The sequence below is a fragment of the Trichomycterus rosablanca genome, chromosome 6 (assembly GCF_030014385.1).
Source record: "Trichomycterus rosablanca isolate fTriRos1 chromosome 6, fTriRos1.hap1, whole genome shotgun sequence".
NCBI classification, from domain to species: Eukaryota; Metazoa; Chordata; class Actinopteri; order Siluriformes; family Trichomycteridae; genus Trichomycterus; species Trichomycterus rosablanca.
The window spans coordinates 49,143,530-49,168,982 of NC_085993.1; the positions used below are offsets into that span (position 1 = coordinate 49,143,530).

At 42.4% G+C, this 25,453-nt stretch overlaps 1 protein-coding gene across 1 annotated transcript in view; it reads left to right on the top strand.

Moving 5' to 3' along the window:
- Positions 1–25,453, top strand: part of pik3r3b (phosphoinositide-3-kinase, regulatory subunit 3b (gamma)) — a 287,104-nt gene that overhangs the window by 18,954 nt on the left and 242,697 nt on the right. The gene's annotated exons all lie outside the window — the stretch shown is intronic.

The window sequence follows — 25,453 nt, forward strand, 5'->3', positions numbered from 1 at the left end:
TAAAGTGCAGGAGTGACCAGATAAGTGAATTGAGGAGACTTAAGTTAACGAATATTAAACAGATAATGCTGATTATACAGTGTGTAAACTAGTACAGTGGACCCTTGAGTTACGAACGGTTTACCATACGAACATTTAGGGTTACGAACGATCTTTTTCGACTTAACGTACAAACAAATTTTGGACTACGAACCGAAATTCGTGATGTCACAAACAAGTTGACTCTGACCATCTCTCTCTCTCTCTCTCTCTCTCTCTCTCTCTATATATATATATATATATATATATATATATATATATGTATATATATAGATAGATAGATAGATATAGATATAGATAGATAGATACACAGTGAGTGAACACAGTGAGTGAACATTCGGACAGTGGACAGTGTTTTGTCGGTGTTTTCTTTATATTTTGTAAAATTCTATAATAAAATGTCCCTAAAGAATGTGCAGAGAAAGCGCAGTTTTTTGTTGATGTATAATTACTCCTGCCAGTAGGTGTCACTGTGTATCAGACAGAGGGGACATTGAGTAAGAGAGAAGGAAGTCGGCTCAGTAAAGTATTCTTTCTTTCGTGCAATGTCACCTACAAAATACAACGCTATTGAAATAAAGAAAGTATGAGAGTTATTGTTGTTTCTGGTAGATAAATTTTATATTAAAAGAAGGAAATGTATTATGGTGTATGGTACAGCACACGTACTGTACTGAAATGTGATGTGTGATTATGTACAGTGCAGTACTACAGTACTGTGTATTGTTGTTTATTATTGTTTATTACAGTAAGTCGAGGGTCTACTGTATATAATTACAGAGTGATGAACGTTGACGTGAATAACACTGATTATCTCTTCATCACGGCACCTGTTAGTGGGTGGGATATATTAGGCAGCAAGTAAACACAAATTGCGATGGGTAGACGACTGGGTTAGAGCATCTCCAAAACTGCAACATCGGAACTGGACCACGGAGCAATGGAAGAGGGTGTCCTGGTCTGAAGAATCACGTTTTCTTTGACATCACGTAGACGGCCGGGTGCGTGTGCGTCGCTTGCCTGGGGAACACATGGCACCAGGATGCACTATGGGGAAAAAAGCAAGCCGGCGGATGCAGTTGCAGGCAACGTTCTGCTGGGAAACCTCGGGTCCTGCCATCCATGTGGATGTTACTTTGACACGTACCACCTACCTAAGCATCACTGCAGACCATGTTCCCCCTTTCATGGAAACGCTATTCCCTGATGGTTGTGGCCTCTTTCAGCAGGATGATGCTCCCTGCCACAAAGCTAAACTGGTTCAGGAATGGTTTGAGGTGTTGACCTGACCTCCAAATTCCCCAGATCTCAATCCAATCAATGCCTGATTGGTGTATATACAATATATACATTATTGCTTGTGCTGGTGTAAATAGTGCAATAGTGCCATGTTAGTGCCAATTTGCAAATACTGATGGTATATAATAATAATAGAATTTTATTTATAAGCGCCTTTCAGGTCACCCAAGGACACTGTACATTACAAATATGATCAAAAACAGAACAAATGACAGCCAATAAGGTACATTATAACAGATTAATACAGGGAACACAGAACAGCACAACAGGCCAGAGAATCAAGTATAAAAGGAAATAAAATAAAATAAGATTAAGAGACCAGGAATAAAAAGAGCACCGGGGTTAAGATAAAAACTATAAACTATGGAACGCAGTCCTAAAAAGATAAGTTTATATATATATATATATATATATATATATATATATATACAGATAAAATGGTACACTTGTGAATCGTACAGGGTTCGATGCGACCCAAAGTGCAGTGATACTTTTAAAGTGGTGTGGAAGAGTTTATCAGGGTAACAGCCTCCGGGAAAAAGCTCTTCCTGAGTCTGCTGGTGCGAGATCGGAGGCTCCTGTGACGCCTGCCAGACGGGAGCAGGGTGAAAAGTCCACTTCTGCTTTGTTTACTCTGGATAAGGTGACAAATTTAATATCTATTTCATTGGACGCAGCACATTTTAATGTAAGGGAGCTTCTAATACCATCCATCAGTGATACTGGTACTAAAGTTTGAAAGCCACTGTAATAGAACAACTGGGTGTGGCAGCTGCAGTGTTGGGATGGTGGTGCAGATTCCCACAGTAAAGCTGAACACTTTAACTCTCTACTTATCATGCCGTACATGTGACGGGAGCTCTTGGCGGAGAAGAATCAAAGCTTTGCTCTGATCAGTGAGGCTCTCTGAAATCTGGCACACTGGTGACTAAAAGCACAGCAGCTGAGGTGAAGTGGCGTCTCTTAATTTAACTGTAGAGTCTCCATTCAGACGTTCAAGAGTCTAAGCTTGATAGTTTTATCATGTTTACCTACATATATAATATCAAAGTATGAAGGTCCATAATTCATAGCCATGACTGATTTGCATAATTAATCACTCATCCAGACTTTTTTTTTCTATTCTATTCATACACTTTCCCCCCAATTACCCAGTTTGCATTTTGGCCTCTACTGCTGCAATCCTCCACTCTGATCTTTTGGGGATACGTATCATGTACGGAGAGTCACACGCCGATCCCAATTATCCCCCATCTCACTGTGCAGGTGCCATTAATCAACCAGCAGGGGTTGTAATGGGGTTATAATTGCAGGAATCCCCTCCTGTAATCCCATCCCACGGACGAGCGTTTATGTTTACATTTGCAGCATTTTTGCAGACGTTTTTATCCAAAGCAGCTCACAATTATGACTGAGTACTGTTTGAGGAATTACCTTGCTTAGGGGACCATCAGTGGTTTAAACCATTAGTGCACTTCTGGCTCAGCGGTTAAAGTACTAGATTAGTAATCAGAAGGTTGCCAGTTCAAGCCCAACCACCAATAAGTTACCACTGTTGGGCCCCTGAGCAGGGCCCTTAATCCTTAATTGCTTAAACTGTATTCAAATGTAATTGTATGTCACTTCGGATAAAGTGTCTGCTAAATGCTGTTAACGTAAACGTACAGGGCAAACCATAACCTAGTGGTTAGGGTACAGGACTAGTAATCAGAAGGTTGCTGGTTCAAGCCCCACCACTGTCAGGTTGTTGCTGTTGGGCCCTTGAGCAAGGCCCTTAACCCTCAATTGCTCAGACTGTATACTGTAACTGTATATTGTAAGTTGCTTTAGATAAAGGCGTCTGATAAACACCGTAAATGTAAATGTAAACCACTTAAACTACAGCAACCTTCTGACTAGTTCAGTACCTTATTTACTTAGATACCACTGCTTGAGCCAATCATTGTCTGTATAGGTGACTGATCTACTAGTAGCAGAGCTGAGGTTCGAACTCACGAGTTCTTATCCAGACATCTTGATTAGAATTAATCTTATCTAACATGTTTCTCAGAGGCTTTTGTGAACGAGAACTAGACCTCTCCTAAAAAAGAACTGCACACTTGTTTTTTTTTTACCAAACTACACTCACACATACACCAATCTATAGAAGAACAAAAAGCATGCAAACTAGAGGTCCTGACCTCTCTTCTAAAATCTGATCCTGCATCTGTTCACTCCCACAGCAAAACGGCTCTTTTCATCCCACGTTCCTCATGCACGGTTTAGTTTGTCCTTCTCCTGCCTACAAAGTTCCACACAGACTTGTTCTGTACGTTTACTAACGTCGGCTTCAAACTAATTTTGTGGCAGTAGATCCATGCTAGACATTGGCTGCAGAAGGAAGGGACGTTCTTCAGAAACAAGCAGGTACAAATGAAACGCTGCCAAAGAGTACCAGCAGTGAACCAGTAGTGAACTATTAGGGAACCAGAAGTGAACCAGAATACTTGAACTTTGTCTGGAAAATAAAAAAATCCCAACCTTGTTTCCTCTCAAAATTTTAGAAACAAAAATGAAGACTATTATCTAAATAAAACAGCTCATTTCTTAGGAAAAAGCAAATCTTCTTCTTCTTCCTCGGCTTTTGTCCTGTTCGGTTGCGGGGTCGGCTCTTGGCGGATCACGATCTGCATTGATTTGGCAACATTTTTACGCTGGATGCCCTTCCTGACACAACCCTCTCTATTTTATCCGGTCTTGGGACTACAATGCTGGTTTGTGCATCTAGTGGCCAGGTATCTATAGGACAATTCAGTGTTTCCAATTAACTTGACTGCATGTTTTTGGACTGTGGGAGGAAACCGGAGCACCCGGAGGAAACCCACACGGACACGGGGAGAACATGCAAACTCCGCACAGAAAGGACCCGGACCGCCCCACCTGGGGATCGAACCCAGGACCTTCTTGCTGTGAGACGTCAGTGCTACTCACTTAGCCACCGTGCCGCCCTTAGAAAATGCAAATCATTCCTATAAATAATCACATTAGCACACAAGCACCACAATCGTGTCCCCACAGTGGGCGGAACTTGTCATAAAGTGAACGATAACAAAGCCCCACCATTATGTGATTGGTTCATTTTACTGTCATTCAGAATTGGTAGATTTATAGCTGGACCACCGATCACCAACTGACTGGAAGACAGTTTAAACCAATCACATTCCAGTACAGATTAAACAGGCAGGCCTGAAGGATTTACTTGCTTAGATTGTATTTGTTTAAATAATGATTGTCAACTGCTTACTTTTAAAATATTAGTTTCAGAATATCTAAAGCCATGTTGGTTCCCCTCTGCTATGACTACATTCTGTCATCAATTCTGTTAGTGTTAGGCTACTTGGTGGCAAAGAAGGTTTTGGGTTTTCGAAGGGTCAGTTGTGCTGGCATTTTTGCCTTTCTGAAGGGTCAGTTGTGCTGGCATTTTTGCCTTTCTGAAGGGTCAGTTGTGCTGGCATTTTTGCCTTTCTGAAGGGTCAGTTGTGCTAGTATTTTGACTTTTTGAGGGGTCAGTTGTGCTGGCATTTTTGCCGTTCTGAAGGGTCAGTTGTGCTAGCATTTTTGCCGTTCTGAAGGGTCAGTTGTGCTAGCATTTTTGCCGTTCTGAAGGGTCAGTTGTGCTAGCATTTTTGGGTTTTTGAGGGGTCAGTTGTGCTGGCATTTTTGCCTTTCTGAAGGGTCAGTTGTGCTGGCATTTTTGCCTTTCTGAAGGGTCAGTTGTGCTGGCATTTTTGCCTTTCTGAAGGGTCAGTTGTGCTAGCATTTTTGGCTTTTTGAGGGGGCAGTTGTGCTGGCATTTTTGCGTTTCTGAAGTGTCAGCTGTGCTAGTATTTTGGCTTTTTGAATGGTCAGTCATGTCTGTAGCTCTGTGTTCTGAGCTGTCATGTCAGGAATCATAATTGTGGACTACTGTAGTACAAATTACGTGGTTATTCTTTATGTGACAAAAGGTGTTTCAGCCACACCCGTTGCTAAAGCTGCTATAAAATCTGTGTTATTATATAAATGATTTGCTTCAGACTTTGTGGCAGCAGTTTGTGCTCTCATGCACAAAACAAAGTCTATAAAAATGTGGTCTGGTGTAAAGAAACTAAATAAACTTTTTTTTTTTTTTACCTCAACCTCTCTGAACACCTCTGGGATAAATTTTAATGTCAATTGTGAGCCAGGCGTCCTGGTCCATCATCACGCTGTGTACCACACTAATGCTTTATTGACTGAATTTCAACAGACACCCTTCAAAATTTTGTGGAAAGCCTGTCCAAAGCAGTGGACGCTCTTGTAGCCACAAAAGGAGCTAAATGGAACAAAAATCAGTCCGGGTTCTTTCTAATATGCAGATAAAGTACCTTAAACTACAGCCCTGGTTCCTCTGTTGGAAACCCAGTGAAGGTTTCAGGCTTCCCAGTGAATGTTTCTAAATATTTCTGTAATGGAAACTTGCCTGTTTGTTCCAGTAAGAATTTTAGTAAAGTTAAATTTATTTGTATAGCGCTTTTTACAGTAGACATTGTCTCAAAGCAACTTTACAGAATCCATGACCGACAGACCAAAAACCCCTATTGAGCAAGCCGAGGGCGACAGTGGCAAGGAAGAAACCTTGAGAGGAACCAGACTCAGCATGGACCTCCGTCCTCCTTGGGTGGCCTGGAGGATAATTTGAGTAAATAGAATTTACACAAATCATACAAACACTGAATTAACTTGAACTAAAAGTTGTAACTATCAATAAAAATGTAATGTAAACAACTGAAGTTCTTCATTATTCAGTCCAGTCTGTGATAAAGTCCATAGTCTGTTCTGGACATTTTTTGTGCAACGTGCCAGGGCTCCGTCACATCTAGCAGGAGCAGCGCTGTTGGCTGTCTTGTCTTGAACTTTAGATCATATAAGACAGACCTTGATCATTCGTAGATCTCTAGACAGGTCCTGGAACTTAATCACGTCATATTATGTTGTAATATGTTGGAATTTGAAGACCTTGAGTTTTTCTGCTCTGTTTTACCGAGAATCCAGCTCAGTTTGTTCTCTCAGTACTTGCACATGAGCTCACTTGGACAGTGTTTTGTTTTTTGTATGTTCATTTCCAAAGCTTGTTTTGAACTGCCCTTGAACCTCTCGTATGGGTTTGGCCTCTCGTCTCCTGGCTCCAGTGGGGCCCGTTCCCTCTCTCTCGTTCTCCCTCCCTGCTTCTAGGCTTCGACCCTGTTCTTCTTGGCACGCCGAGTCGGTTCCAATCCTGGTTAGCGCTTTTCTATCTGTGAATAAAGGGAGCAGGAATGGGATTCATCTGAACCGAGAAATGTTCAGTTTTGTGTTCTTGATCTGGATCCATGTGATGTTGTGGGTATTTAGGAGGCCTTGCGGTTCCTGTGAAATAAAATGGGGCCTCAGTGAGCCTAGAGAGGGGGTCCCATCGCACTTGATTAAGAGGAATAAAAAGAATCAAACGTGATGGGAAGGGAAAATCAGTAGACTATTGGCATATAGGAGATCTCTTGAAATGTCATTTAGATCGATAGCTCACGTTGGGTCTTTGAGAATGGACACATATTTGATTTGCCCACCACAAAAGTGCAAAGGTCAACAGACGGCAACTACGAAAGATTACACCGATCAGGTGTTGGTCCTCCTTTTGCTGCCCCATACACAATAACCTGTGATGCTCTGTGTATTCTGACACCTTTCTATCAGAACCAGCATTAACTTCTTCAGCAGTTTGAGCTACAGTAGCTCGTCTGTTGGATCGGACCACACGGGCCAGCCTTCGATCCCCACGTGCATCAATTAGCCTTGGCCGCCCATGACCCTGTTCCTTCCTTGGACCACTTTTGATAGATACTGACCACTGCAGACCGGGAACACCCCACAAGAGCTGCAGTTTTGGAGATGCTCTGACCCAGTCATCTAGCCATCACAATTTGTCCCTTGTCAAACTCGCTCAGATCCTCACGCTCGCCCATTTTTCCTGCTTCTAACATCAACTTTGAGGATAAAATGTTCACTTGCTGCTTAATATATCCCCCCCACTAACAGGTGCCGTGATGAGATAATCAGTGTTATTCACTTCACCTGTCAGAGTCCTGGGCTATGACTAAAACAGTGTTGTTAATAAAGCATCGTCGTATAACTTGCAGAGAGAAATTAGATAAGCTTCAAGTTACTTTCTTAAAGTACTGCCATGTTTGTAAGGTGCTTTACGGCTTTAGGATCCATGGTTTGATCATCTGGTGGTCAGTGTGAAGAGTTCGGCATGTCATGTGATTGATTACCTCTTGTACTACTGTTTACATTTGTGGTGCCATGTGATGTATTCCAGTAGGTTTAACATTTGCCACGATTGTGATCAGAATGAAGGAATTGCTAAATATAAATAAATGTTCTTCATGTTTGCATAGGTTTGCTCTTTAAACTTTAAACTTGTTTTTACAAGAATATGGGGTGGCACGGTGGCTAAGTGGGTAGGTAGAAAGAAAGAAAGAAAAAAAGACAAAAAGACAGAAGGACAGAAAGAAAGAGAAAAAAGAAAGAAAGAAAGAAAGAAAGAAAGAAAGAAAAGAAAAGAAAGACAGAAGGACTGAAAGAAAGAAAGAAAGAAAGAAAGAAAGAAAGAAAGAAAGAAAGAAAGAAAGAAAGAAAAGAAAAGAAAGGCAGAAGGACAGAAAGAAAGAAAAAAGAAAGAAAAGGAAAGAAAAGGAAAAAAGAAAAGAAAGAAAGAAAAAAGAAGAACGGAAAGAAAGAAAGAAAGAAAGAAAGAAAGAAAGAAAGAAAGAAAGAAAGAAGAGAAGAGAAGAGAAGAGAAGAGAAGAGAAGAGAAGAGAAGAGAAGAGAAGAGAAGAGAAGAGAAGAGAAGAGAAAAGAAATGAAAGAAAAGAAAGAAAAGAAAAGAAAAGAAAAAAGAAAAGGAAAGAAAAGAAATAAAAGACAGACAAGGACAGAAAGAAAGAAAAGAAAAGAAAGGCAGAAGGACAGAAAGAAAGAAAAAAGAAAGAAAAGGAAAGAAAAGGAAAGAAAAGGAAAAAAAGAAAAGAAAGAAAGAAAGAAAGACAGAAGGACAGAAAGAAAAGGACAGAAAGAAAGAAAGAAAGAAAGAAAGAAAGAAAGAAAGAAAGAAAGAAAGAAAGAAAGAAAAGAAAAGAAAGAAAGAAAGAAAGAAAGAAAGAAAGAAAAGGACAGAAAGAAAGAAAGAAAGAAAGAAAGAAAGAAAGAAAGAAAGAAAGACAAGGATAGAAAGAAAGAAAGAAAAAAGAAAAGAAAGAAAGAAAGAAAGAAAAAAGAAAAGAAAGAAAGAAAGAAAGAAAGAAAGAAAGAAAGAAAGACAAGGACAGAAAGAAAGACTTATTATACAAATACAGGTGTACAGTACAACGAAATTCTTGTTTCCACATATCCCAGCTTGTTTGGGACTCTACACATTATGCTACCACTGTCCCTGGGTAGCACGATCATGTCACAGCAAGAAGGTCTTGGGTTTGATTCCCAGGTGGAGCGGTCTGGGTCCTCTCTGTGTGGAGTTTGCATGTTCTCCCCGTGTCTGCGTGCATTTCCTCCGGGTGCTCTGGTTTCCTCCCACAGTACAAAGACGTCAGTGCAAGTGAGGTGAATTGGAGATACAGAATTGTCCATAACTGACGTTAAAACCTGAACTGATGAATCTTGTGTAATGAGTAACTACCGTTTCTGTCATGAAGAGCATGGTAGTCCATCCATGAGTGGATGATTGAGTAATGCCCAGTTCTGGGTGGACTATAGCCATGCACCCTCTGGAGAACAGGCTCTGGATCCACTGAAACTTTGAGCAGGTCGAGCAGTTTCTGAAGATGAATGAATAAATAATAAATGAATAATAAACACATTCATTTATCCAGAGATCGACGCCCTGAGTGAGAACCTTGGCTTGACGCTGTGTGTTGATGTCTGTAGTAAACAGTCCAGCTGCCATGGGGACGGAGGAATGTTCTCGGCACTCAGCAGCACACTCGTGGCTTGGCCGAGCAGACGGTATGGTCCGGGACGGACCGCATAATGGCAGAGTGCGCTCGGATTGAGGTCACCCTTGGCCCTCGTCGATTCCCTTGTTGGACCGAAATCGCTGCCAGGCCACTGTGATGGTCATCAACCACCGTGTGGGGAAACTCCCTGCTCAGATTAGATCGGTCCTCACCTATCACGCCATGCGGACGGCTCCGGAGATTCGGCTTAATTAAAGGTTACCAAACAATCTAGAACATCCCGGCTACCCAAAACATTAGTTTCGTCTGTCCGATTATTAATTATTTTAGTAACGGCACTATGTTAGAAGGTTTGACCTTGTGACCGGTCACTCACAGCATGGTGGCATAGCAGGATTAGTGCAGCACAGCTTCAGGGACTCTAGTTTGAGCCTTCTCTCCACATATTTTCTGTGAGTTTGTAATGTCTAGCCATGCCATGCAGGTGCTACATAGGTCACTATATAGACTGGACGTTGTTCTATAACATAGATCAGGAGACGAGGAACTTTGCAGACGTCGTACGGGGAAATCACTCAGACAAGAGACAAGATCAGAGTTTGAGATGCCTTCGTTCATTTTGAGTACTACAAAAGCTTATAGACACTGATATCTCTAGAAATAGGCTTACCGTTTAGTTAGAGGTAGTGAGATCCTTAAGTAAGGTCCTTAAGTGAGGTCCTGCTGGGCCCTAAACCATCAATTACTTAGACAATATACTGTCACAGTACTGTAAGTCGCTGTAAATAAAAGCGTCTGCTAAATGCCGTAAATGTGAATCTAATGGCCAAAAGTATCTGGACACATGAGCATGAGCAAGTTTGGACATTTCAAATACAAATTGTATTAGGTTGTAGTCTAGCGGTTAAGGTACTGGACTTATAATCGAAAGGTCGCAGGTTTGAGCACCATCACTGCCAGGTTGCCACTGTTGGGCCCTTGAGCAAGGCCCTTAACCCTCAGTTACTTCGACAATATACTGTCACAGTACTGTAAGTCATTTTAGATAAAAGCGTCTGCTAAATGCCGAAAATGTAAATGCAGTATCGGCTCTGTATTGGTTGCAAAATTGTACGCTCAGCTTAACGCTCAGTCAAAAAGTCCAGCACCATAAGTATATGGACACCAATTCACGCACATCCCCGTCTCATTGTGCAGGAGCCGTCTTTCAGCCAGCAAAGGCTGTAATTGCAGCGGTTGTGAGAGGTGATGTTGGATAAGAAGGCCTGGTGTGCAATAAAATTCCAATTAATCTCAAAGTTGGTCAGTGGGCTTGAGGTCAGAGTTCCGTTCAGGCAACTTTTCCGTTACGAGCTTCATTAAATTGTTTCCACGCTGTCCAAATCATATTATTTCTTTAATAAAATGGATTGTATACAGCTGTCTGCGATTGGTGTGGCTGAAACAGTTAAACTCAAGAATTAGGCGGGGTGACCACATACTTTCGGCCATGTAGTGTATACTGTGATCATATAACCACCCAGTCTTGGCGATAGAAACTCGGCTCTCAATCGCTATGTGTGAACTACTCAACAACTCAATCCAAGCGACCAAAGAGAGATATCTAGCTTGTCAAATATCTGTATCTGAGTTGCCCGACTGGCAGTGAGTGCTATGTCGAACAGCCAATGAGAACGCAAGATACGGTGTGAGGGGAAATGCAGGGGAGGAGTGTAAAAAGGTGGGACAGGGGCTTAATATAGTTTATATCAGAATACATCAGCACACACACAAGATTTACAGTATTTCTGACCTTATCGTTCTCTACAAAAGCTGGTCGTGTTGCCAGATCCACTCAGATTCATGTATTTTTTCTCCTTGATTTTACGCTGCACATCAGCGCACAAACTTTGATCGCGCGCTACTTGTTGAAGTGCATTTTTGGACGTGGTATCATTAAACCCCTCATCACGTCTCGCGTTTGTTTTCGTGATAAAACGTAGTTTGGGAGACCAGAGAAGCTCGTCTGCGATTCCAGTCGGTGATAGATGGTGTAGTGTGTGACCCCCTATCACCGATCAGTCGTGTAGTGTGAAATACACACCCACTTGAAAGACTCCCGATTACAAGAGATCCAGTCGTGTAGTGTGAACTGTACAGCGGCCTGACGACCTGGAAAGTCGTGTAGCGTGAACTTAGCATTAGACTAACTAGCTCTGCTTCCTTCCATCTGACCGACCGACTCGCTCTTGCTTTTCATCTTCAGTCTTCATCAAACTCTCTTAACTTTACTCGCCTCTCGATTCACACCGTCTGCCCTATTTTCCTCTCCGTGTCTATCAACGAGACGTATCATTTCATGCTGAATAAAATGAATCCGACGTCGCCGCCACTGTGTGTAATCAAATTCACTGACCGGTCGAAACTACAAAACCATGAACGTGGATTAAAGTCTGCTGCTTCTTATCGATTATGACCCATTTATACTCCCAAAAATCCTTAAATCGCTCCTAAATGTGATAAGATTATGGTTATGGAATGAGACAGAAATGCTAAAAAAACAAGGTTACTTTGTATGGTAAGAAAAAAGAAATAAATAGAAGTAAAAAACACCACTACTTCCTGAGAAACAACGCTCTGGTAATCACACAGGCGCTTGAGCGTAGCGCTGACAGGCCTAATGGTAGGAAGACATTAGGGATGTGTTTGTAAGAGCCGGCGAGCTCGTCACGGAAATTACAGTCATTTAGTGGACAGACAGCTCTGAGATCCAGCAGCAGGCAGATTAAAGGGTTTGTACTTCAACCCCATGGACTGTCATTTAGCCCGAGTCTGAGTCCAGTCTCTCCGCAATTTCTCAACGCTCCCTGACAGAGATAATTCACAGATTATATATTTTTTTAGTCTTTCTGTTCCATTTTAAGTATTTTCCTGCTCAGGTACGTCCGTCTCCATCTGGCATCTTCTAATTTGGCTCGTTTTCCTCAAACTGTGAAAGAAATCTTCAACAAAGTTAAAGTAGAGCAGTACTCACACTTTTAATGTATATAAAACTGAAGCACACATGTGAGGACAGACGAAACTAAAACTGAACAAGAAAGACTAAAAATACTGAATGATCCTGCCATGAACACATAGTGTCAAACCAATAAATAAAAAAACAAACAAAAACATGGTCAGGTCTGTAGACTTTTATTATGATTGGGCTTTACCTAGCAGCTATCTACAACCCCACATGCTGCACACATTACAAAGGCGTGGCTGCGGAAGAAGAGGGTACGGGTACTGGACTGGCCTGCCTGCAGTCCTGACCTGTCCCCAATATAGAATGTGTGGACAATTTTGAAACAACGACGACCCCCCGTACTGTTGCACATCTTAAGACGTGTTTGCAGGAAGAACGAGACAAAATAAAAGCTGAAACACTAAATCACTTGGTCTCCTCGGTGCCAAAACGTCTTTTAAGTGGTGAAAAGGAACGGCAACATTACAAAGTGGTAAATGCTTTACTGTCCCAACTTTTTTTGGAATGTGTTGCAGGCCTGAAATGCAGTAATGGATGTTTATTAATAAATGAAATGAAGTTGAGCAGATTAAACATGAAATATCTCAGGTTCATCCTGTCTGCAATCAAATAAAAGTCAAAGTAAATGTAAGAAACTCTGTGTTTTTATTATTTGCATTTTCCATGCTGTCCCAACTTTTTCTGATTTGGGGTTGTATAGCAAAATATGTGCTGAGGTGGCACAGTTGGTCACTATGTAGCACTGTCCCCTCACAGCAAGAAGGTCCTGAGTTTGATTCCCAGGTGGAGCGGTTCAGGTCCTTTCTGTCTGGAGCATGTTCTCCCCGTGTCTGTGTGGGTTTCCTCAGTACAAACACATGCATTCAGGCTAATTGGAGATACCAGATTGGAGTCCGTGTGTATATGCGTTTGACCTGTGATTCATCGGCGACCTGTCCAGGGTGTTTCCTGTCTTTTGCCCAGTGAATTGTACCCACTGCCACCCTGAGTATAATAAAGCGGTGGTGAAACAGACCATGAATGAATGAATGAATGAATATATGAGCTGAAATATTTGGCTCTCGCCCCCCAAAAAATGTGCATGGCAGGGTAACAGTAGGGCGTGTCATGGTGAAGAATATATTACATGTTGGCTGGTGGTAGCTTCTTGTAGCTCACGTCGAATGGAGCAAATGTGACTTTGATAAAAGCCAAATCATTATGGCCAGATACAGCCCAGGGGGGTTCACAGGCTGCCGCTGTGATTGACCACTGACAGTGTTCCAACAAACCACAAACCACTGACAGGTTGTTGTATGGCCAAGAATTATTGATGCCAGAGGACATGAAGTTTACAGCATCTGGTGCTGACCGACAGAATTGTTTAATACTGGTGATGAGGTGAAGGTCACACATACAGTGCAGCAAACCCTTCTCTTGCCTCATAACAAGAAGGTCCTGGGTTCGATTCCCAGGTGGAGCAGTCTGGGTTCTTTCTGTGTGGAGTTTGCATGTTCTCCCTGTGTCTGAGTGGGTTTCCTCTGGGTGCTCTGGTTTCCTCCCACAGTACAAAGACATGCAGTCAGGATAACTGGAGATACTAAATTGCAGCAGGTGTGTGAATGTATCTGTGTTTGAGTGTGTATGTGAGTGTGTGTATGTTAATGTGTGTGTGTGTATGTGTGTGTGTGAATGTGTGAGTGTGTGTGTGTGTGTATGTTAATGTGTGTGTATGTGTATGTATGTGGGTGTGTGTATGTTAATGTGTGTGTGTGTATGTATGTGTGTGTATGTGAGTGTGTGTATGTTAATGTGTGTGTGTATGTGTGTGGGTATGTATGTGTGTGTGTGTGTATGTGAGTGTGGGTATGAGTGTGTGTGTGTGAGAATGTGTGTGTATGTGGGTGCGTGTGTGTATGTGAGTGTATGTATGTATGTATGTGTGTGTATGTGAGTGTGTGTGTGTGTGTATGTGAGTGTGGGTATGAGTGTGTGTTGTGTGAGAATGTGTGTGTATGTGGGTGCGTGTGTGTGTGTGTGTACGTTAATGTGTGTGTGTGTATGAGTGTATGTGTGTGAGAATGTATCTGTGTTTGTGTGTGTATGTGAATGTTAATGTGTGTATGTGGGTGTGTGTATTTGTGTGTAAATGTGTGTATGTGTGAATGTGTGTACGTGTTAATGTGTGTGTATGTTAATGTGTGTATGTGTGTATGTTAATGTGGGTGTTTGTGTGAATGTGTGTGTATGTTAATGTGTGTGTATGTATGTATGTGTGTGGGGGTGTGTGTGTATGTTAGTGTGTGTGTGTGTGTATTTTAATGTGTCTGTATGTGAGTGTGTAAGAATGTGTGTATGTGAGTGTGTGTTAATGTGTGTGTATGTGAATGTGTGTACGTTTATGTGTGTGTGTGAGAATGTGTGTATGTGAGTGTGTGTATGTTATGTGTGTATGTGGGTGTGTGTTAATGTGTGTGTATGAGTGTGTGTGTGTGTGTGTGTGTGTATGTGTGTGTGTGTGTGTGTGTGTATGTGTGAATGTGTGTGTACGTTAATGTGCGAATGTGTGTGTGTGTGTGTGTATGTGAGTGTGTGTATGAGTGTGTGTGTGTGAGAATGTGTGTGTGTATGTGAGTGTGTGTGTATGTGGGTGCGTGTGTGTGGGGGTGTGTGTGTAGGTTAATGTGTGTGTGTGTGTGTGTGTCTGTGGTGTTTCGTACCTTTTGTTCTCTCTCTCTCTTTTTCTCTCTCTCTCTCTCTCTCTCTCTCTCTCTCTCTCTCTCTCTCTCTCTCTCTCTCTCTCTCTCCTCTCTCTCTCTCTTGTCTATAATAAAATTGAGGGCATGTCATGGCAGGGCAGTTTGGTCGAGAGGTGCCATGCAGGACGGTGGAGGAGATATGGGACGTGTGTTAAGCAGAATTCTATTTAAAATTGGAAGAAATGAGGCACGAGAGTTTTATCACTCAGATGGGAGCAGAATTTGCTGCCGTGTATAAAAATGTAACTAAATCTAAATTTGAAGCTCATTAAATCGAGCGTCGTGTTCAGTTTCCTGGCACAGAGAGGAGATCACAGTGAGAAAATAGGATCAGGCTGAATGCATCACATAACCTGGAGTTACATTCCTATTACATTCTGTCCACCATAATGTCACCATTTACAGAGTATGTAAGAAATGATGCAGTTCTGGTAGTAGCGACCACTTTTTACATTTTCCATTTAGTGATCAATCTTGAAAACATGTATATATCTAACATTAAAACCACCTCCTTGTTTCTACACTCACTGTCCATTTTATCAGCTCTACTTACTATATAGAAGCACTTTGTAGTTCTACAATTACTGACTGTAGTCCATCTGTTTCTCTACATACTTTGTTAGTTCCCCTTTCATGCTGTTCTTTAATGGTCAGGACCCCCACAGGACCACTACAGAGCAGGTATTATTTGGGTGGTGGATCATTCTCAGCACTGCAGTGACACTGACATGGTGGTGGTGTGTTAGTGTGTGTTGTGCTGGTTTGGAGTTTTTAAACAACTTACTGTCACTGATGGACTGAGAATAGTCCACCAACCAAAAACATCCAGCCAACAGCGTCCTGTGACCACTGATGAAGGTCTAGAAGATGACCGACTCAAACAGCAGCAATAGATGAGCGATCGTCTCTGACTTTACATCTACAAGGTGGACCAACCAGATAGGAGTGTCTGATAGAGTGGACAGTAAAAACTCCGGCAGCGCTGCTGTGTCTCATCCACTCATACCAGCACAACACACACTAACACACCACCACCATGTCAGTGTCACTGCAGTGTTGAGAATGATCCACCACCTAAATAATACCTGCTCTGTGGTGGTCCTGTGGGGTCCTGAACATATATGTAGAGAAACAGATGGACTACAGTCAGTAATTGTAGAAATACAAAGTGCTTCTATGTGTTAAGTGGAGCTGATAAAATGAACAGTGAGTGTAGAAACAAGGAGGTGGTTTTAATGTTATGGCTGATTGGTGTATATAATACAAGAATTTGTATCGAGACCCCACTCTTGACCAACATGAATCAGTGAATCAATCACTCTCTTAATTACGTGAATAAGATATTTTGTTTCACACATTATCAGCAGCAGCTGTGATATTTCCAACACAAAGCCACATATTTTAGGTGATAAAGTACTCGACCGTAACTATTACACCCCCCCCCCCCCTTCCCCCCCGCTTTGTTTGAGTTCTCCCACAGGATGATCTATGTATTTGGACTTACAGAAGAGCTCTAAGCTCAGCTGCATTCCAGCTTAGATCAGCTCGGACCGTTTGGTTTTGCTTGTGTTCACACTTTTGCACGTTTTATCGTGCCAGCACTTCTTATGTATATCAGGTCCCAGGAGTTTTACACACGGCAAAGAGCGGCGTTTCCGCCCCTAATTATAGTTATCCTGCAAGAAAAAGGGGAGACAAAGGATTCCCGAATTTTCCTTGTGTTTTGTGTATTGTAAACGAAGCCACCCGATCGCCCCGGTCTCTCTGATTTTTCCTCTCCTCATCTGTTCTGCTGAGAAAATAAATCCAGAGACACAACACAACACAGAGGAGATGCTTTAACAAAGCTGTGAGCGTTTGCTGTCAGTTTTGGCGGCGCACCCGTGCTCTCCCGGTGCAGGTTCAGAGGGGACGGATTTAGTACAGAGGAAACAAAGCTTGGTTCTGGCTGTCACCGTCCCGCCCGGCTGACAGTGAACATGTAGCAGTCGGAGTCGGGTTTGAACTGTCAGGCTGGTGCTGAGATGTTGTTTCTTTTGTGAGCAGGAGAAAAACTCATCAATTAAACACAGCCGGGGCTTAGAGAAAACTTTTCCCCTCAATATTTGATGCCCTCGTCACAGTTCCTGTCATTTTGCCGTCTGTTTGCCTCCCAGTCTACAACAAATAGATCTTTTAGATCCTGAACCTACTAGGGATCATTTTTTCTATATTTGAGTTCAGGGATTTGCGCCACATTTATAGGTTTCATCAAATATGCGTTCAAGGCCATTTCCTGTTCCAGCATCCAGCACGATGTGGCCCTGTTCACAAAGCCAAGTCTAGAAAGAAAGACGTGCTTTGATTAGCTTCATGTGGACAAACTCTGGTGGTCTGCAGAAGAACTGGAAAGTCGATTGAGCAGCATGGTAGCACACTGGGTAGTGCTGTCACCTTAATTCCCCGACCGGACAGCCAGGGTCCATTCTGTGTGGAGTTTGCATCTTCTTACATTGTTAATTTGAGTTTTCTCCCACAAGCCCAAAGACTCCATTCGGCACTTAGCACACGCCTTTATCCAAAGCGACTTACAGAAGTGTTACAGTCTGAGCATTTGCGGGTTCAGGGACTAGCTCAAGGTCCCAACAGCAGCAACCTGGCCCGGGTGTGGCTTGATCCAGTACCTTAACCGCTAGGCTACAACTGCTCAGGGTTATCTGGAACTGGTGACCACTACAGGGTGTTTTCTGCCTTTTGCCCAATGAATCAAACCCATCGCAACCCTGACCAGGGTATATTGGTAGTAAAATGGACAATGAATAAATAAATGAATGGAATGTCGAACATGAGCCAGGCCTCATTCAACATCAGCGCCTCAGGAAAACTCCAAATCTTGTAAAAAGGCTTTCCTTCAAAAATAGAGGCTGTTGGGGCACCCAGGTGGCGCCTGTGCAGAATGCTGTGCATGTGTCGGAAGAGGTGTGTACAGTGACGTGCTCTCCTTGCATGCAATCTGGTATCTCTGGTAGCAGCGGAAGACAAAACTGAGTGCGCTAATTTGGGAGGAAAAATGGGGAGGAAATTCATTTAAAAAAAAAATAGAGGCTATTATAGCCTGTGAGGGAAAATGTTAATTGCAGGAGGATTGCACTGACAAAGTCTCACATGGAAGCTCAGCGAGTGCGATAAGAGATGATCAACAATGATTTAATAATAACAAAACACAAGACAAGGTTTTAGCACTGTCTCCTCACAGCAAGAAGGTCCTGGGTTTAATCCCCAGGTGGGGCGGTCCGGGTTCTTTCTGTCTTTTCTCCCCGTGCCTGCTTGGGTTTCCTCCGGGTGCTCCGGTTTCCTCCCACAGTCCAAAAACATCAAGTGAGGTGAATTGGGGATACTAAATTGTCCATGACTGTGTTCGATATAAGCTTGTGAACTGATGAATCTTGTGTAATGAGTAACTACCGTTCCTGTCATGAGTGTAACCAAAGTGTGAAACATGACGTTAAAATCCTAATAAACAAACAAACAAACAAGACAAGGTTTTACGCAGCAAAGGTTAAAACAAGACAAGACACACTAACAAATGACCTAAGCTAACAATGCTAATCTAAATGCTAATGCTAATCTAAACACACATGAACAAAGCTAAAGCTAAACCTGAGCTATCTGTCTATCTATCTATCTATCTATCTATCTATCTATCTATCTATCTATCTATCTATCTATCTATCTATCTATCTATCTATCTATCTATCTATCTATGGTGCAGCTGTGGACAATTATCAGCAGACCAATCATGATGAGGGGCGCTGGCCTGACATTTGAAAACACTCCACCATGTGCTCCTGGAGAGAGGGGTGTGGCACATAAACAAACTCCAGAAGCATAGAGGCTTGATTCGTGACACACACTTTATTATCCCATTAATGACCTTGTAGGACAGTGGAAGATTCCACCGTTAACAGAGACCATTGTAGGAGTATTCTTGGAATATTGGAATATGACTACTGGCAATCCTTCCCTAAGCTTATCTACACGTCCTAAATAGTAATTGATTATGTATTAATACTTCTAGTGTAAATTAACACAAGCCACAAAACAGGATGGGGGGCATCCCTGTTTTTAAATGAAATGCCCAACAAGCTGTCTACTGGTCAGGTGTCCGCATAACTGTGCAGAGTGCAGTGATCACAATTCAAGCAAAAAAACATAAATAAATGAATAAATAGACTAAGCGGTGCTAAATTGTGAGGAATTCTGTGCTGTTTACATTCAGGACAGTGCAGTCGGACTTCATTTGATGTTAAAAAGCTTCAAAATGTTTATTCGTCTACAGCTATTTTTGTACATTTATTTTCTATTTATTTTATTTAGGTCAAGCGCTCGCTCTGACCGTACTACATTTCTGATGTGTCGTCTAAACTTCAGATTCATTTTGTAGCTGTGGCCTGCGTGACGTATAATCTCATCCCTCCATTAAACTCTCCGAGCTCTTTTACCGCTCAGCTCTCGAATCACGGTGCTCTTCTTACCTCCACGGTCAGCACATTCCTGTACAGCGGTACCTTGAAACTCGACGTCAACTGGTTCTGGGACCGGTGTTGAGTTTTAAAGGTGTTGAGTTTGAAGGTATTTGTTTTCATAAGGATGTTTGGAAACCTGTTAATGCGTTCCATGGTCCAGAGGAACTGCATATATTTTAGACTAATGTAAAATAATGAGGTTGTTTTTGACACTTATACACTGAAAATAACACACATACACAGACGAGGCATAACATTATGACCACTGAGAGGTGAAGTGAATAACACTGATTATCTCTTCATCACGGCACTTGTTAGTGGGGGGGGGGGGTATATTAGGCAGCAAGTGAACATTTTATCCTCAAAGTTGATGTGTTAGATAGGGATGTAACGATGCAGCAGAAGACGATTCGAATAAGTAATTCATGTATAATGAATCGATATTCACTTCAAACAGCAGAGGTCGCTAGTGCTATTCACCTTGCCTGGTTGACCTCACTACACAGAGTCGTACGGGATTTTCCAGCCAAATGTATTTATGTGAGGATACTTTCTTTATTTGTATTATTCATTTATTTATATAATGTTTTTTACATAAAAAGGGAAATGTGCAGCATTGTTTTGCATAGTACCTACCTCAGAAATAAAAGGGCATTCATTATTTAGATAAATAAAAGATGTTATTTTATTTCTTAAGAGAAATAATAAAAGAAAACTTTGTCATAATTTGTCTTTAATTTTATTTTGTTTAAAAAATCTGGAAAAAATCGTATTGTGAACCCAGTATCGTGAATTGCATCATGGGTAGAGTTTATCGTTACATCCCTAGTGTTAGAAGCAGGAAAAATTATCAAGCTTGAGGATTTGAGCGAGTTTGACGAGGGCCAAATTGTGATGGTTAGACGACTGGGTCAGAGCATCTCCAAAACTGCAGCTCTTGTGGTGTGTTCCTGGTCTGCAGTGGTCAGCATCTATCAAAAGTGGTCCAAGAAAGGAAGAGTGGTAAACCGGCGACAGGGTCATGGGCGGCCAAGGCTCACTGATGCTCGTGGGGAGCGAAGGCTGGCCCGTGTGGTCCGATCCACTGCTGAAGAAGTTAATGCTGGTTCTGATAGAAAGTGCATCACAGTTGCAGGGCTGTTTTGGCAGCAAAAGGGAGACCAACACAATATTAGGAAGGTGGTCATAATGTTTCATCGGTGTATTATAAAAAACAGTTAAAAGCCTGCACCTTATCTTTACTTCTTTATTGTTTCCTTATGCTTCTTTTGCAACAGACCCGTAGTTTCTACTGGAATGATACGGCCATGGATCATAAACTTTTAGGCTGATTCAGTTGAACCCAATTAATGAAATGCTGAGGGGGGTTTGGTCTCATTGTGGCAGCACGCTCACATTCAGTCATATCTTTTCATGGTGAATCTTTAAAGCAGCTCTCAGTCCTGATGTACATACAGCAGTCAGTCATGAACACATGGACCTGACCTACTGAACCTACTGAACCCGCTAATGAAGAGGCGTCGACTAGCTTTCTTATATTCGGTTAATTAAATCTGCCCAAGAGCGTTTATTTAACCAGGCTTGGTGTTACTTATGCAAGACGATCTGCACTGTGGCACACTTCAGTCAAATAGATGAATTAAGTATGTGACATTAAAAGAGAAAAGTGTGTGTGCCCTGCATGCCAGTCAGAACTGACCGGTTTGTGCAGCCATTATTCCCTGCTGATTTGGAATAATCCTGCCGGATTTATCTTCACAGATCCCACGATGAATCCATTTCTCTCTCTTTTGTTTTGTTAGCATCAGACAATAGTGTAAGGTGGCCGCGGATCATTTCTCCTCAGGGATAACCAGAATTTTTTTGACGGGCAATATCCACCCCAGCGCCCCCATAGCGGTGTGCCCAGCATGTGTTACTTTAGTTTCGCCCTATGCCACGGATTCGAGCTTGGGCCGAAAAATATGCGCACTGCGCTACTCGAACAGCGGTGTGTTAAACATGTTGTAATGCTGATATAACCTGCGCACACACGGCGCTACTAAGACTAAAAGTGAACACTACTTAAAATAATAACCAAACGCTTTCTAATTCCCACGGTAGTGGCAGAAGCAGCTCGCCCTGTTACACGTTCAGAAATAATGAAAAAAATAGCCTTTGCTTGCGTTGCGCTTGGGGGGGGCAGTGAGAAAAAAGCGCCGACCCTGGATTCAACCATGATTGGACCCAATGAAGCAACAAATAATTGATAGATAAAATAATTTTTAATTCATTGAGATTATTTTTAGTCCTGCTCCTTCCCAAAATCAAAATTTCTATCTCCTAAATATCAACCGTCATTGTTTTTATCACTCATTACTCATTATGTCATGCATTTTTGTTTCGTTATATTAATACGAAGGTCCTTCAAAAAGTTTCCCCACTTTCCACACTCTATTTGTTAAGAATCTTAAAAACAAACGTAACCACTGATGCAGCGCTGCTTTCTCATCATCATCACATGAAAATCTTATTCCCCTTAAAGCTTCTTTGAGCGTCCAAAAAGGTGGAAATCAGATGGAGCTAAATCCGGACTATAAGCATCTATCAGTCTCTCAGACACGACCGATTACTACAATTACTCCTCCTCCCACCCTCGCCGCTTCCAACCAAACTATAAAAGTGCAGGGGGCTCCGGTTTTGTCCATGACTGTGTTTGACATTAAAAGCTTGAACTGATGAATCTTGTGCAATGAGTAACTACCGTTCCTGTCATGAATGTAACCAAAGTGTAAAACAGTGAACTGACCTGTACTAACAGAGTCCAGATGTTTCTGGGTCTCATCTGTGTCCACGTGAAGATGAAAACCTCATAAAGGTGTCAATTTGTTGTAATGACGTGATTCTGAAACAGGACGAGTGTGGAAACGGGGCTAAGGGACTCTTGGATTGTGTGTGTGTGTGTGTGTGTGTGTGGTTTAGTGGTTTAGCCTAATTAAGTGTTCCCCAGTTTGTATGAGCTGTTTTAATTGGCTTGTTTCTGTCTTGTAAGCACACACAAACACACATGCAGGTGTAATTAGATTTAGTGATTTTACAAAGCTGCCTCTAATGCTGCTTCACACAGGTTTGAGGACAAGATGTGTGTGTGTGTGTGTGTGTGTAAAGGGTCCAGGCCACAGCTGCACAAATCTACAGCTTAACTGTAAACACATCCACATTAATCACAGCACAATATGATATAGTGTCCATATTGGACAGTGGTAGCCTATTGGGTAGAGCTGTGGGTGTGTGACAGCCACCGCTGGGCCCTTGAGCGAGGCCCTTAACCCTCTTGGCTCCAGGTGCAGTACAATCACTGACCCTGCGCTCTGACCCCAGCTTCATACTGTACATGTGTGTGTGTGTGTGTGTGTGTGTGTGTTTTTAAATGACAAATAAAGGTGTCCCATCTGCCCTAGATTATTATCCAGAGGTGTGTGTGTGTGTGTTTGTGTGTGTGTGTGTGTGTGTGTGTGTGTGGCATCATCTGGCTGGTGGTGCCCTGTGCATGGGTTACGTCCTGTTTGCCCTCAGCCTCCAGGGAGGTTAGAATGATCGTGTCGGAGCCGTACACATGTGTATCTGCATGTTTTTAGCCTGCAGTGGTGCAGTAGTGCATTTTATGTACGTGCAGATGTGTACACATGTTCGTTCGTGTGTATTTATGTACTGCTCTTTGTCTCAGTGTCAGTGAGGACTGCATGAAGGGTGTCTTTGTTACTGTTTGTTAAATGTATGCTATATATACACTGATCAGCCATAACATTAAAACCACCTCCTTGTTTCTACATTTACTGTCCATTTTATCAGCTCCACTTACCATATAGAAGCACATTGTAGTTCTACAATTACTGACTGTAGTCCATCTGTTTCTCTGCATGCTTTGTTAGCCCCCTTATACCCTGTTCTTCAATGGTCAGGACCCCCACAGGACCACCACAGAGCAGGTATTATTTGGGTGGTGGATCATTCTCAGCACTGCAGTGACACTGACATGGTGGTGGTGTGTTAGTGTGTGTTGTGCTGGTATGAGTGGATCAGACACAGCAGCACTGATGGAGTTTTAAACACCTCACTGTCACTGCTGGACTGAGAATAGTCAACCAACCAAAAATATATCCAGCCAACAGCTCCCCATAGGCAGCGTCCTGTGACCACTGATGAAGGTCTAGAAGATGACCGACTCAAACAGCAGCAATAGATGAGCGATCGTCTCTGACTTTACATCTACAAAGTGGACCAACTAGGTAGGAGTGTCAGTGAGTGGACACAGTGTTTAAAAACTCCAGCAGCATTGCTATTTCTGATCCACTCATACCAGCACAACACACACTAACACACCACCACCATGTCAGTGTCACTGCAGTGCTGAGAATGATCCACCACCTAAATAATACCTGCTCTGTGGTGGTCCTGTGGGGGTCCTGACCATTGAAGAACAGGGTGAAAGCAGGCTCCAAATAGCAGCAGTTCTTATAGAGGTACTATAGTGCCGAGAGTATTGTTGTGAAAGACAGACACTGACTGTGTGTATGATGAGTGCAGTTGAGTGAGTAGTGTAAGTGTAGAGACTCATCAAGGTTCTACACTTGAGACGGGGATGTGAAGAGCGTATTTGTTAACAAGCCTGACTGCCTGTGGGTAGAAGCTGTTTGTCAGTCTTGTTGTTCTGTAGCGTTTGCCTGACGGCAGAAGAGAGAAGAGGTAATTCTTGGGTGTCTATAGGTGTATTAAAAATGATTTTAATACTAGTTCAATGGTGCGTGTTTTTATATGTGTTCCGAGGACGGACAGGCTTTGTATCAGCCGTTCGAGTTTTGACATGATTACAGAAAGGTCATTAGTGAGACGGAATACTCGATGTGCTAATGGAAGCTAAAGTGTTAACGCGAATGCAGAATTGTTATTGGATTAGCATAAGTCACTGCATTCCTGTATCTCACGCGTGTTTAAAAGCAGGTCAGCTAACCAGAGACGGATCTCCATCTCTATTTAACCGCGCTCGGGGTCTTCACGTTTCCTGAAAGCCCAGCGAATGCAGGCGCGGTACCGCGTCCGCGTGTTTAATATGTATGTAAATAAGGCAATACCTCGGACATGGCTTCATGCATTAATCGTCAGGGCCTCAGCGGGAGCTGAGACGGCTCGCCCTCAGGCATTCGCCGTGGTAAAAAAAGAATCTATCCATACCGTGTTCTCTGCATTATGTGTTGATTTGAGACTCGCCGCTTTGTGTGTGGTGATATGGAAATGAGTTTACCTGCCAGCCCTCGTTTTATGGTTTCCTTATTTCATTTACATAATCACCCCTCCATGCACCGCGGCCGTATTTCCCCCGGCGATGGACACTGCAGGCTTCAATAAATAATTAATCTATACATTTCTATATACATTTCTATATAAATATAAAGTTCTGTGCAAAAGTTTTAGGCCACTGTTAGATTTGTTGTTTTAGCAACTGTGTAATAACCAGATACAATTAGTTAATTGTCTTATTATTAGAGTGGCACGGTGGTTCTGTGGGTAGCACTGTCGCCTCACAGCAAGAAGGTCCTGGGTTCGATTCCTAGGTGGAGCAGTCTGGGTCCTTTCTGTGTAGAGTTTGCATGTTCTCTCCGTGTCTGTGTGGGTTTCCTCCGGAAGCTCCGGTTTCCCCCACAGTCCAAAGACGTGCAGTGAGGTGAATTGGCGACACAAAATTGTCCATGACTGTGTTTGACATTAAAAACTTGAACTGATGAGTCTTGTGTTTTTTTGTTTGTTTGTTTGTTTGTTTGTTTATTAGGATTTTAACGTCATGTTTTACACTTTGGTTACATTCATGACAGGAACGGTAGTTACTCATTACACAAGATTCAT